The following is an 11,863-nucleotide window of genomic DNA, read 5'->3' on the forward strand; positions in this document are numbered from 1 at the left end:
AAATTTGCAGTCGCCCAGTCATAATAATCTACACGAGTAAATTACACGGTTTGTTACACAATATAGCTTATTACTAAATTATAATTTTCTTAAAATATCAAAATAGAATTTTATGATTTTTGTAAATTTAATTTAGTAGGCAAATTTTATTAAAATTTAAAAAATATATAAAAGCTTTCTAAAAATGATGTCCATCCAATTTTTTATGTTTTAAACCTGACAATTAAGAAGTATTTAAGGATGAGAAACAAATATAAGAATGAAATCTTGCAATGTATTATGTATTTTAAAGATAGTCATGATTGAAAAACAATATCTTTGTTCTCAAAAAATACAAGTAATGATATACTCAACATCTATTATGGAAATGCTTTGTTATGCTTAGTAAAATGTTGTTTATTGAATAAATATATGATGCGGTAGAAAAATGCCAAAATATTTATATTGGAAACAAAAACTTACAGGATTCAAAGTTTTCTGAATGTAATTCTTATTCTCCACATTTTGAACTATGTTGGTTTTTCTTCAAGTCGATTTATAGCGTTGCACAATTTCAATTTTTGAACGTTATTATACTTGATTGAGTGATTTCGAGAGAAAAACTAATTTTATTTGTGTGAAATGATTCTCATACCGAATGAGAAATAATTTGTATACTTATATATCTTTAATATTTGTATTGCTTAATTTAAGTTAATTAATGATAAAATTAATGTCATAATTATTAATATTAGTGACAAATTGACAATTTTATCTACTAAATTAATTTAGATTCTTGGCCTACTTTAGAATCCAATTGGCTTGGGATGTATTCAATAGTGTGTTGAATCTAATAATCATTGAAACCAAAGGAATGAAAATAAAATGCGGGAATGAAAATAACAACGCGGTTACAGTAAAAATGTTATTGATTACAGTAATTTTTATTTCAAATATAAACTTCAATTTTTACTCTAAAAAATATATTTTCTATATATTCCTATTTTATATAACTTTCCATATTTATAAATTACACCACAAATTTAATTTATTTTTATATTATCATCTAAAAATATACTCTCCCAGTCCATTTTCTACCATTTTTTATTGTCCTAATTGATAATTTACATACATTTTAGGCAACTAGTTTTTTGTTATGATTTACAAATTTGCTCTTTATCTTGTCTATAAAAAATGAAAGAGTAAATAAATAAAGAGTAAAAGAGTAAATTTTGTGTATAAAAAAAAAAAAGAAAGAAAGGGGGCAATAAAAAAAAGAGTAAATTTACATACATTAGTTTTTGAACGGATGAAGTATATTTTATAATTTATAAAGTAATTATTTTCAAAATAAAAAAAAATTACACATCACTTTTTACAAAATACAATTACATATTAGTTTTAAAAAAATAAAATTATATCACTTTCCAAAAACTAAAATTATAGTAGTGGGTGTGTTTGTTTTGTGAAAATAGTTTAAAGGGGTATTTTTTATGTGAGTATAAGAAATTGGATAGAAAATACAAAAATAATAAATGTGTGTAATATATTAATATTTTTGAAAAAAATGTGTGGGAGAAAAAATAAAAAAGAACAAACTTACATTTTTTAAAAGAATAAAATTACACATTATTTTAAAAATAAAATTACATATTACTTTCTAAAACATAAAATTATATATCACTTTTTTGAAAAATAAAATTACATATAAAATTTTAAAAGATAAAATCATATATCACTTTTTTTAAAAATAAAATTACATATAAACTTTTAAAATATTAAATTATATATCATTTTTTAAAAAAATAAATTCACACAATACACTCCAAAATGACAAAAATACACAAAATACCACTGTACCAAACTGCAAAAATAAAGGGGAATTTGGGATTGGATTGGAGCCCCAACCCCCCATTTCTATCCAACTTACCGCAGTTATGCTCCCTAATTGTAGTGAATAATATTATTTTATACAACCTAATTACTGTTTATTATATGTTATTATAGTTTGGGTTGCTATTATACTCCTGACCCTATATAAGATCCAGGACCATCCTGAACCTGTTTCAGTTGTCCGATCAAAATTTCTATGATGTTATTCATTGAGGCTACTTTAGAAATATTGGAAGAAACTAATTAAATGTCAATTAATTAAGAAATAGTTAAATATGTTAATTAGTTGCGTTATAATTGAAAATATTTACCTACATAAATTAGAAGCATATGCAATTACGTTCTTTCCAAATATAAAACATTTGAAAAAGTAATTATGTACATACATTTCACACATGATGTCATAATATCGCTAGCATGATGTTTAATGTAAAATAGACATCATGTAAAATAGAGGTAATATGTACTATATTATTTTGATGCTCACAAATTTGTAATATAATGTAATATTTTCAACAAGTGAAATATTCACTATATTGAGTAAGTTTGACTTCTATATTTTTAAAAATTTCAAACCTAATCACAAATCAAATTTAACCTAATTTAACGAAATTATTTTTGAAAATTAACATCATAATCTCACACTGATTTCTTTTTTTTATTATGTATTAATTTTAGAATATTCCTTAAATAATTTCTTTTCCATAACTAATAATATACAACTATTTACTAGATGAAATAACCTCCATTCCCCAAAAATTCACCCAGCCCTACGTGTACCCCCCGTGCGAAATCACCCCCGTTGCGAATCTCCTAGCCACGCCGCCGTCGTCGTCCCCTCCCGCAATCACCCACATACCACCGCCGTCGTTTGCCTCCCATCGTCCACCAAAATAACCCGAGCCCTAATTCCATCGGACTGAAACCGTCCTTTGCGATTCCCAACCATCCCTCCGCAGTCGTTCCAATCTCCTCCTCGACCACACAGCCACCGCCGCCGTCAATGGACAAGATAAAGAATTTATTTCCAGAGCTCTCGGTGAAGCCCAAGCCAAATAAAACTATGTACATACAAGTCCCAAGGAAGGTTGCCGATTTCAATAACGACAAGCTATTTCAGCCTAGCGGCGACTCCCTAAGGATTTCATTAAAAGAATATGCTTTAGGGTTTTTTTTTTTTTTTTTTTTTTTTTTTTTTTTTTATAATCCGATGCCTATGTGTGTATATTCAATTTTAAAGTTAATATGTTATTGGGATGTCGACCGTAGGTGTTTTGTGTTTAGATGCTTGATGAAAAACTGTCTGCGTTGGTTTTTGATAGATGGAATTACCATTTTTATGCATAACTTGAATTTATATCAATATTGTTGTTTGATTCTTATCTTATATGATTATGGTGTGTAGAAATAGTGTAGATGGTGTCTATCAAAAATATGTATGCTATGTGAATAGTATATTAATGATTAAACTTGTCGTGTTCATTTTTGCATTATGTATACTTGTTATACTCATCAGGGCTAAATGATGGGCTATGTTAGATGAGACAATTGTTATTTTTTTTGCAAATGTCCCTATATATGATGCATATATCAAATAAATATGATGGATGCTTTAAAATTATATGATGGAGATATCATTCTCATGTACAACTTAAATTTTTATTCGTATACTTGATGATTTTTTCTTATATTAATATGATGTATCAAATTATGCTAGATAATGTCGATCGCACATGCGTATGCTACATGAATGTTAGATGTGACAATGGTTGTTTTCCAAGAAATGTTTCTATGTATGATGAATATCTTAAATAGATATGGTGGATCTCTTAGAATCATATGATTAAGATATCATTTTCATGTGCAATTTGAATTTATATTGATATACTTGATAATTTTTTGCTTATACTAATATAATGTATTAAAATATGCTAGATGATAGCGAACATATACATGTATGCTATATGAATGGTATGTTAACAAATAATTTTTTTGTATTACTTTGTGCATAATGTATATTACAAATATTTAAGATGTATATAAACATAATATATTACTCTTGCTACATCCAATATGCATCTCGTATCTCCTCAACACGGATGTATAAATGAAGCTTAAATATCCTCTAAACAGTGATGTTTATTAGTGGATCAATCGTACTTCCTTTTTTATACCCCTCTTTATTGCAAAAAAAGTGGATGTATTGCACTTGTTGGGGATCCGTTTTTGAATTTCTTTTTGCATTTTTTTTCACTCAGAAAATCCCCGACTATGTGCGTAATCATTGCATGGAGAAGCAAATGATACACAACGTTATAAATTATGATACACATAATCATGAATTGATATGTACTACAAAGTTATGATGTCAATTAAACGTAAACATTGTATAGGTAAATACTAAATGTTCTTTTACCCAACGTATAAAGGGATATTTATTATATACGATTATCTAATGTTAAAATAATGGATGAAATAGTTGGATTTGGTTTGATTTAAAGGCCGTAGCAACTCTCCAATTCTTTTTTGGATATTATCTCTAATATAAGGGAAATAAAATTGAATTTTTTCAATAAATCAATACTTATAAATTTTGATATGATGTGGTGTCTGTTACCTAATATAATAAAATCGATTTAGATTTAGATTTCTAAAACCACCGATAATCGTGATTTTAAGTTTCTAAGTAATAGTTTACCGATAAAAAAACGTAATGATATATAGTATTGTCAAGTTTGATATCATCATAGTACTAATGTGATGTTTTATAATAAACTAAACTCAGAATATATTTTTTTCGGTGTTGTTCAATAAATGAGAATATGATGCAGTATTCTCTACATATGAAATGAAATATTTACTGTTTTGAGTAAGTTGATTTTTTGCTTCACAATATACATTCATGCATCAAATCTAAATCAATTAATAAAATTATTTTGAAAATTATTAATCACACCGTTTTTTTAAATATGACATTTATTTTTAAGACATTATATATGTAATATTTATTTTCATACACAATAAAATCTAAAATTGACCAATAAAATAATTTTGATTTTTTTTTTTTGGTTTTCTTTCCACAAATTATGCTCATAACTATTGAATTTGATAAATAATGTTGAATTAAAACTTCGTAACATACTATTGAATATCCGTATCTTCTATTGATTTTGACTATTGTTACGTACAAAAATAATAATAATAATAATAAAAATAAGGATAGTAGGATATTGAAGGAAGTTAGACACGAAGTCGGGTGGAAAAGGAGAAAAATTTGCGCTCAGGTCGGTTGGTCCTCGGTCGGATCGGCAGGTCGGAAGGTCTGTGGTCGAATAGGAAGGTCGGTTGGTCCTCGGTCGGTTGGTCCGGTCGGTCGGTCTACAGGTCAGACTGCCCGCAGGTCGGAAGGTCCGCAGGTCGGATAGTCAGCAGGTCGGATCAATAAGTCGGATGGTTTGTAGTCAGTTGGTTCACAGTCGGTTGGTCCGCCATCGGTTGAGTCGGCCAATGCGGAGTCTGGACCAAGCGAAGGTCTGTTAATCAGTCGCCTAATTAAGTGAACAGTAGTTCAGTCGCTTGGTTGGGGCGACCATTGAATCGTTTGGAAAGACCAGAGGGTGGTCGCTTGATGAGGCGACCAAGGAGTCGTTTGGTCTAGCGACCAGTTAGTCTCTGATTTGGTCGGATGGGTTATGCGGTTGGCGAGACGGTTGCCGTAACCGACCAAATGACGTTTCAAAACGTTTCGTTGTGGGCGGTTGACGGCGGTTGCTGGCGGCGGTTCCGAAACGTCTCTTCTGAGGAATATTTAAGGATTTGGGTCAACAACTGACAGATCATCTTCAATCAACTTTAACAAAAGCAAAGTCAGATTCGGGGATTACCACTTTAAATTTCCAGTCTGTAGTTTTTAAATTTCCAGTTTTATGTATGTACTTTTCAGTGTTTACAGATTCCTAATCCCAAACACTAATTAATCAAGTTCGAAGATAATTTCTTATTTTCGGATTTTACTTTTTGTTTGTTGAAAAAATACATCAACAACTATGATTCAATATCATCTAATACGACCACCGACTTGCTGGATAACCAATAAGTTTATGTTGTATTTGTATGTATAATATGATGTTCAATGAATACAAATATGATGTAAAATAAATCCGCCCTACGTTACTTTCGTGATAAATCAAATACTAATAATAAAAACTTATTGCATTCATGACTTTCTTGAATTTTATCTTCGACCACAAAGTGTTGATACCCACGGGTATGCCCATCATTTTCATCCAAGTTCACTAGTATATTTTATCGGGTTGATCCATGTCGGCGGATAGCATATAATTTTTTTTTTTTTTGTATTTTTTGGTGTGTAAATGATCGAAATTTGGATTATGATAACCCCAATAATAAAGGAATATTACATCTATATTTACATCTTGATTTATGCATAGATTTATGATGGTCTTATTTATCATATAAGGTTAATTACTTATCCACTCCTACACATAATCTTGACCGTTTATCCATTTTCAAATCCTATGGCTATAATTGATTCAGGATGATCCTGAATTCAACGGTATAGTCTAAAATAAATTAAAGTAATTAATTGAATAATTAAGAATTTTTACTCCCTTTATTATAGATGAAATTAAGTAACACGAAGGTAATATTAATTTAAAAAGATTATTTTGGTCATTGTATAGCCAACTTATTATTAATTTTATTATAGAATTAAAAATATTTTAAACAAAATTAGACAATAATCAATTAAAATAAATATTAAATTATTTTATCATGTGATTATATAATCTATTAAAATAATAATATGCATTATAATCTTATCACACAAAATAAATAAAATCATAAAATATGACATAATCCAGTGACAAATTTTCAAAATAACCCGTTGACTTCCAATTTTGTTCTATAATAGAATATTCTAATGTGATTATATATGACATAATCGAGTGACAAATTTTCAAAATAACCTGCTGACTTCCAATTTTGTTCTATAATAAAATATTAGAATGTGATTATATATATATAGTCTTTATACTGTAGAGATTAGGGAAAAATATTGTATTGATTCACACTGAAGAAGATGATACAACTAAATATATATATACATAAAAATAGAACAAAACAACGAATACAACCTACTAATTATTGGACTTCTGAGCTATTAATTTAAATAAAAGGAATACACTATGGCCCATAAAGGATAGGCCCAAAAGAAAGGGAAATACAATAGCCTGCTGGACCTATCTTCTTCTTCGTGGCTATATCACCTTTACGTTCTTCATCAGCTTTTGAAAGTGAGGAGGAGCTGTCACCAATCCTGGGAGGATCAATTGCTTGACACCCTCCCCTCGGACCCAGTGTGTTCATACAAAGTCCGGTCCGAATATTTTTAAAAGCCGGTCCACATGGAGCTTAATGAAAGTATCCGCAGTTTGAAGCTTGATCCTCATGTGAACCAAAGAGATGAATCCATGCAGATAGTAATGTCGTACCAGATGGCATGCTATTTCGATGTGCTTCGTTCTCTCATGAAAGACTAGATTTCTTGCAATATGAAGTGCAGACTGATTGTCACAATGAAGCGGGATAGGCAATAGAATAGGCACCTTCAAAGCATCAAGTAGGTAAGAGATCCAAAGCAATTCACACATTGTAGTGCACATACTTCTGTATTCGGCTTCAGTAGAGGAAGTGCTCACGGTTGCTTGTTTCTTAGCTTTCCATGAGATGAGATTAGACCAAATATATATACAATAACCGGTTATAGACTTCCGGGAGTCAGGGCAGGTGATCCAATCAGCATCACAGAATGCTTCTAGTTGCAATGCTGAGCTGGAATCAAATATGAGTCTATAATTCATAGTCCCTCTGAGATATCGAAGCAGATGGAGGGTTGCTTTCCAATGTGAGGATGAGGGCCTGTCCATGAATTGGCTTAACTGTTGAGTTGCGAAAGCAATATCAGGCCTGAAAAAATTCGAGTACAATAATCTGCCAATGAGCCTTCTATATGGAGAAGGATATGAAAGTTTATCATCATCAAGAGCAGATAACTTTAAGTCTGCCGGTAAAGGAATGAAAACTGATTTTGTATCCAACATCTTCATATCCTCAAATATGTCAAATATGTATTGCCTTTGTGAGAGAGCTAGTCCATTCTTTAGTTGTGTAAGTTCTATCCCAAAAAAGTAACTTGCCTTTCCCAAGCCTTTGATAGTGAAAGCATCATGCAAGAACATCTTGGCTTCATGAATTAGACCGGTAGATGAGCCTGTCAAAAGAATGTCATCGACATAGACTATCAAAATCAAAAGACCTCCCCCAACATGCTTTATGAAGAGGCAATGATCATGAGTTGATTGGTTGAATCCAAATTGAACCACTTTCTCAGTAAGAGTTTTATACCACACACGAGGTTCTTGTTTGAGTCCATAAAGGGATTTCTTTAGTTTACATACATGCTCTGGTTTAATGTGATAACCCGTCGGTGGTTTAAGATACAATTCTTCTTCTAATGTGCCATGTAGAAAAGCATTATTAATATCCACCTGTTGGATATTCCAACATTTTGAAGCATCTATTGAAAGCACAAGTCTTACTGTCACACTCTTGATCACGGGTGCAAAACACTCATCATAATCGATCTCCACGCACTTGTAGATAACCCTTTGCAACCAATCTAACTTTGAATCTACTTATGAATCCATCTTTGTTCCGCATTATCCTGTAAACCCATTTGCTTCCTATTGCCTTCATTCCTTTGGGTAGATAGGATAGTTCCCAAGTGTCATTAGTTTCCAAAGCCTTAATTTCTTCATTAATAGCTTCTATCAATTCTCTTTTCTTTACTGCTTCTGAATAAGTAAGAGGCTCTTCTACTCCATCTTCAATGGTGGCACAAGCACAAACATAATATTTCATCCAGCGTGACATTTTAATTGTTCTGTGAGCTCTACTTAGCAGCTCATCAAGAGTAACAGAGATGTTTTTACCATCATTTGCAACATCTTTTGAGATGATATCATTGGATGAGCTTAAACATTCAGTAGGAAGGTCAGCATCACCATATGTTGCCCCCCCAGTACTTGGAGTGGAAGTTGGAATTGCAAATTCTGGCATAGAAAGATAATCATCACCATCTGTTGCCCCCTCCTCAGTACTTGAAATAAAAGCTGGAATTGCAGATTTTGGCAAAGAAGTATTTCTGCTTTGATCTTCTTCAAGTAGCACTTTTGACATTGGCAAAAGCTCTCTCTGATATGAATTAGGATGAGAGGTAGAGTTCTGAATCAAGCCTGGAAACAGATGTTCATAAAAGATGACATCTCTACTGATTAGTATCTTCTTTGTTTCAAGGTTAAGCACCTTGTAACCTTTTGTACCAGATTCATATCTTACAAAAATTCCCTTACCAACCCTTTTTTTTCCTAATTTTGTCATTGAAGGATTTGTATTGGAAGCATAACACAAGCATCCAAACACCCGTAAGTGTTCAAGGTTGGGATTAGAACCATGCTGTACCTGGTAAGGTGATTTCCAGTTTATCACAGAAGTGGGGAGTAAGTTGATGATGTAAGTTTCTGTAAGAAGAGCCTCTCCCCACATGTTATCTGGTAAGTGTGCATGAAACAACAAAGATCTCATCATTGCCAAGATGTGCTGATGTTTCCGCTCAACTCTTCCATTATGTTGCGGTTGATAAACACATATCCTTTGGTGGGAGATTCCATTTTCATGAATAAATTTTGGAAGGTATGACTCAAGAACTCAGATCCATTATCTGTTCTGGCAATTTTGATCTTGGTTCCATATTGAGCTTCACCATTTTAATAAAAACATAGAATACAAGGATAACCTATAATTTTAATCTCAATAAATAAGTCCAAATGCTTATGTTGTGATCATCAACAATTGTCAAAAAATATTTATTACCATTTGATGATGGCAAGCTGTAGGGACCCCATATATCAATGTGAATTAGATCAAAGAAAGAATTAGTGTGAGAAGGACTATTATTCAATGAAAGTTTCCTTTGTTTTCCATAGTGGAAGGCATCACAAGGAATATCAACTAAAATAGGTTTAGACAAGTGTGTTAACACTTTATTGGATGAATGTTCAAGCCTAGAGTGCCAAGGAACTTCATCACCAGCAACCATAACCTTCTGTGGGAGATTCAGACTTAGGTAGTAAAGATACCCCTTTAGCTTTTCTTTTCCAATCTCACATCTGCTTATCGGGTCCTGAATAGAGCATGAATCAGCCATAAAATTCACACATAAGCTAGAGTCAAGACACATCTTATGCACAGAGATCAAACAATACTTAAAGCCTGGTATGTAGTAAGCATCATAAAGAGTGAACAACTGATTTAAAAATTCAATAGTTCCTGTGTGACTAGCAATCTACATTGTCCCATTAGGAAAGTGGAGCTTAGCCAGTTCCTTCAAGATTTTTAGGTGCTTAAAATGAGAAAGGTCATTGCTCACATGAAAAGTGGCACCTCAGCCTAATATCCACATGCAGTCATCATAGAAGGTGTAAAGGTTAACAAATTCCTTACCAGAATGCTCAATTTCAAGCATGTTCAAGTGATCAAAAGGAGTTCTACCATTCTCAAGGACTTTCTATATTTCCCTCTGAATAAGTTCAGAAAGGGAATTAGGTGTCTAGACTGGATTGAAAGTAGAAAAGCCTTTTTCATCTGATCTGCAAAGCAAATATTTGCCTTGCACCTTGGTAACCTACTTTAGCTTTCTTCTTGTCTTGCATAGGCTTGTACCACTCGGGTATTCCATGAAGTTTAAAACAAGTTTCCTTGTTGTGCCCTATTTTGTTGCAATGCTAAAAAACCAGAGTTCTTTTGTCAATCTTCGTTTTGTCAGTGCCTTTGAAAGTAGCCTTGTGGGAATTCATTAGCATAGTAGGTTGTGCGTCATGATCCAAACCATGTATCTCTTGTTGCTTCTCCACACTTGAAAGCATAGCATACAACTTGTTAAGAGATGAAAGAGGGTCCATCATCAGGATTTGGCTTCTAACATAATCATAGGAATCACTTAAGCCCATCAAGTAATCAATGATATTTTGCCTATTGAGATATTCTTCCACTTGACTCTTGTCCTCAGGTATAGGAGCCAAGCATCTAAGTTCATCTTTTAACTTCTTCATTTTTGTAAAGTAGTTGGCCATGCTCAACCCTCATTGAGATAAATCAGAAATCTCCTTACGAAGTTGGTAGATGAGAGGCCCATTACACTGGCCGTACCTCTCTTTCAACATATCCCACAGCTCACGGCTAGTATTAACATAACCAAATGCATCAAAAAAATGAGGGGTGATTGAGTTGAGAATCCATTGAAGGATTATATTATCAGTCTTCCTCCAAATGATGGTTGATGCTCCATCAATAAGTTTGGGAGTTTCACCAGTGATGAATCCTTCCCTACCCTTAGCAGTTAAGGCTCGCATAATGCCTTTGCTCCAAAGTAAGCAGTTGTTATCGGTCAGTTGCATAGTGATCAGACTCATACCTGGTTGATCAGAAGGGTGGAGCTCTAGATGAGCCATCGATGATGCAACAGTTTTAGCTGAACTAGAGCTTAGAGTACCAAGTAGTGAAGTCCCCTAGGTAGTGATCTTGTTGTTCACAAGAGGAAGAAATGAATTCAAGTAATAAGAAAACTAGTAATATTGGAAGCTAGCTCTGATACTATGTAGAGACTAGGGAAAAATATCGTATTGATTCACACTGAAGAAGATGATACAACTGAATATATATACAAAAAAATAGAACAGAACAACAAATACAACCAACTAATTATTGGGCTTATGAGCTATTAATTTAAATAAAAAGAATACATTAAAGCCCATAAAAGATAGACACAAAAGAAACGGAAATACATTAGCTTGTTGGAGCTATCTTCTTCTTCATGGCTATATCACCTTTATGTTCTTCATCAGCTTTTGAA

Source organism: Andrographis paniculata, unplaced genomic scaffold, assembly GCF_009805555.1.
Source record: "Andrographis paniculata isolate CXL003 unplaced genomic scaffold, ASM980555v1 Contig74END, whole genome shotgun sequence".
NCBI lineage: Eukaryota > Viridiplantae > Streptophyta > Magnoliopsida > Lamiales > Acanthaceae > Andrographis > Andrographis paniculata.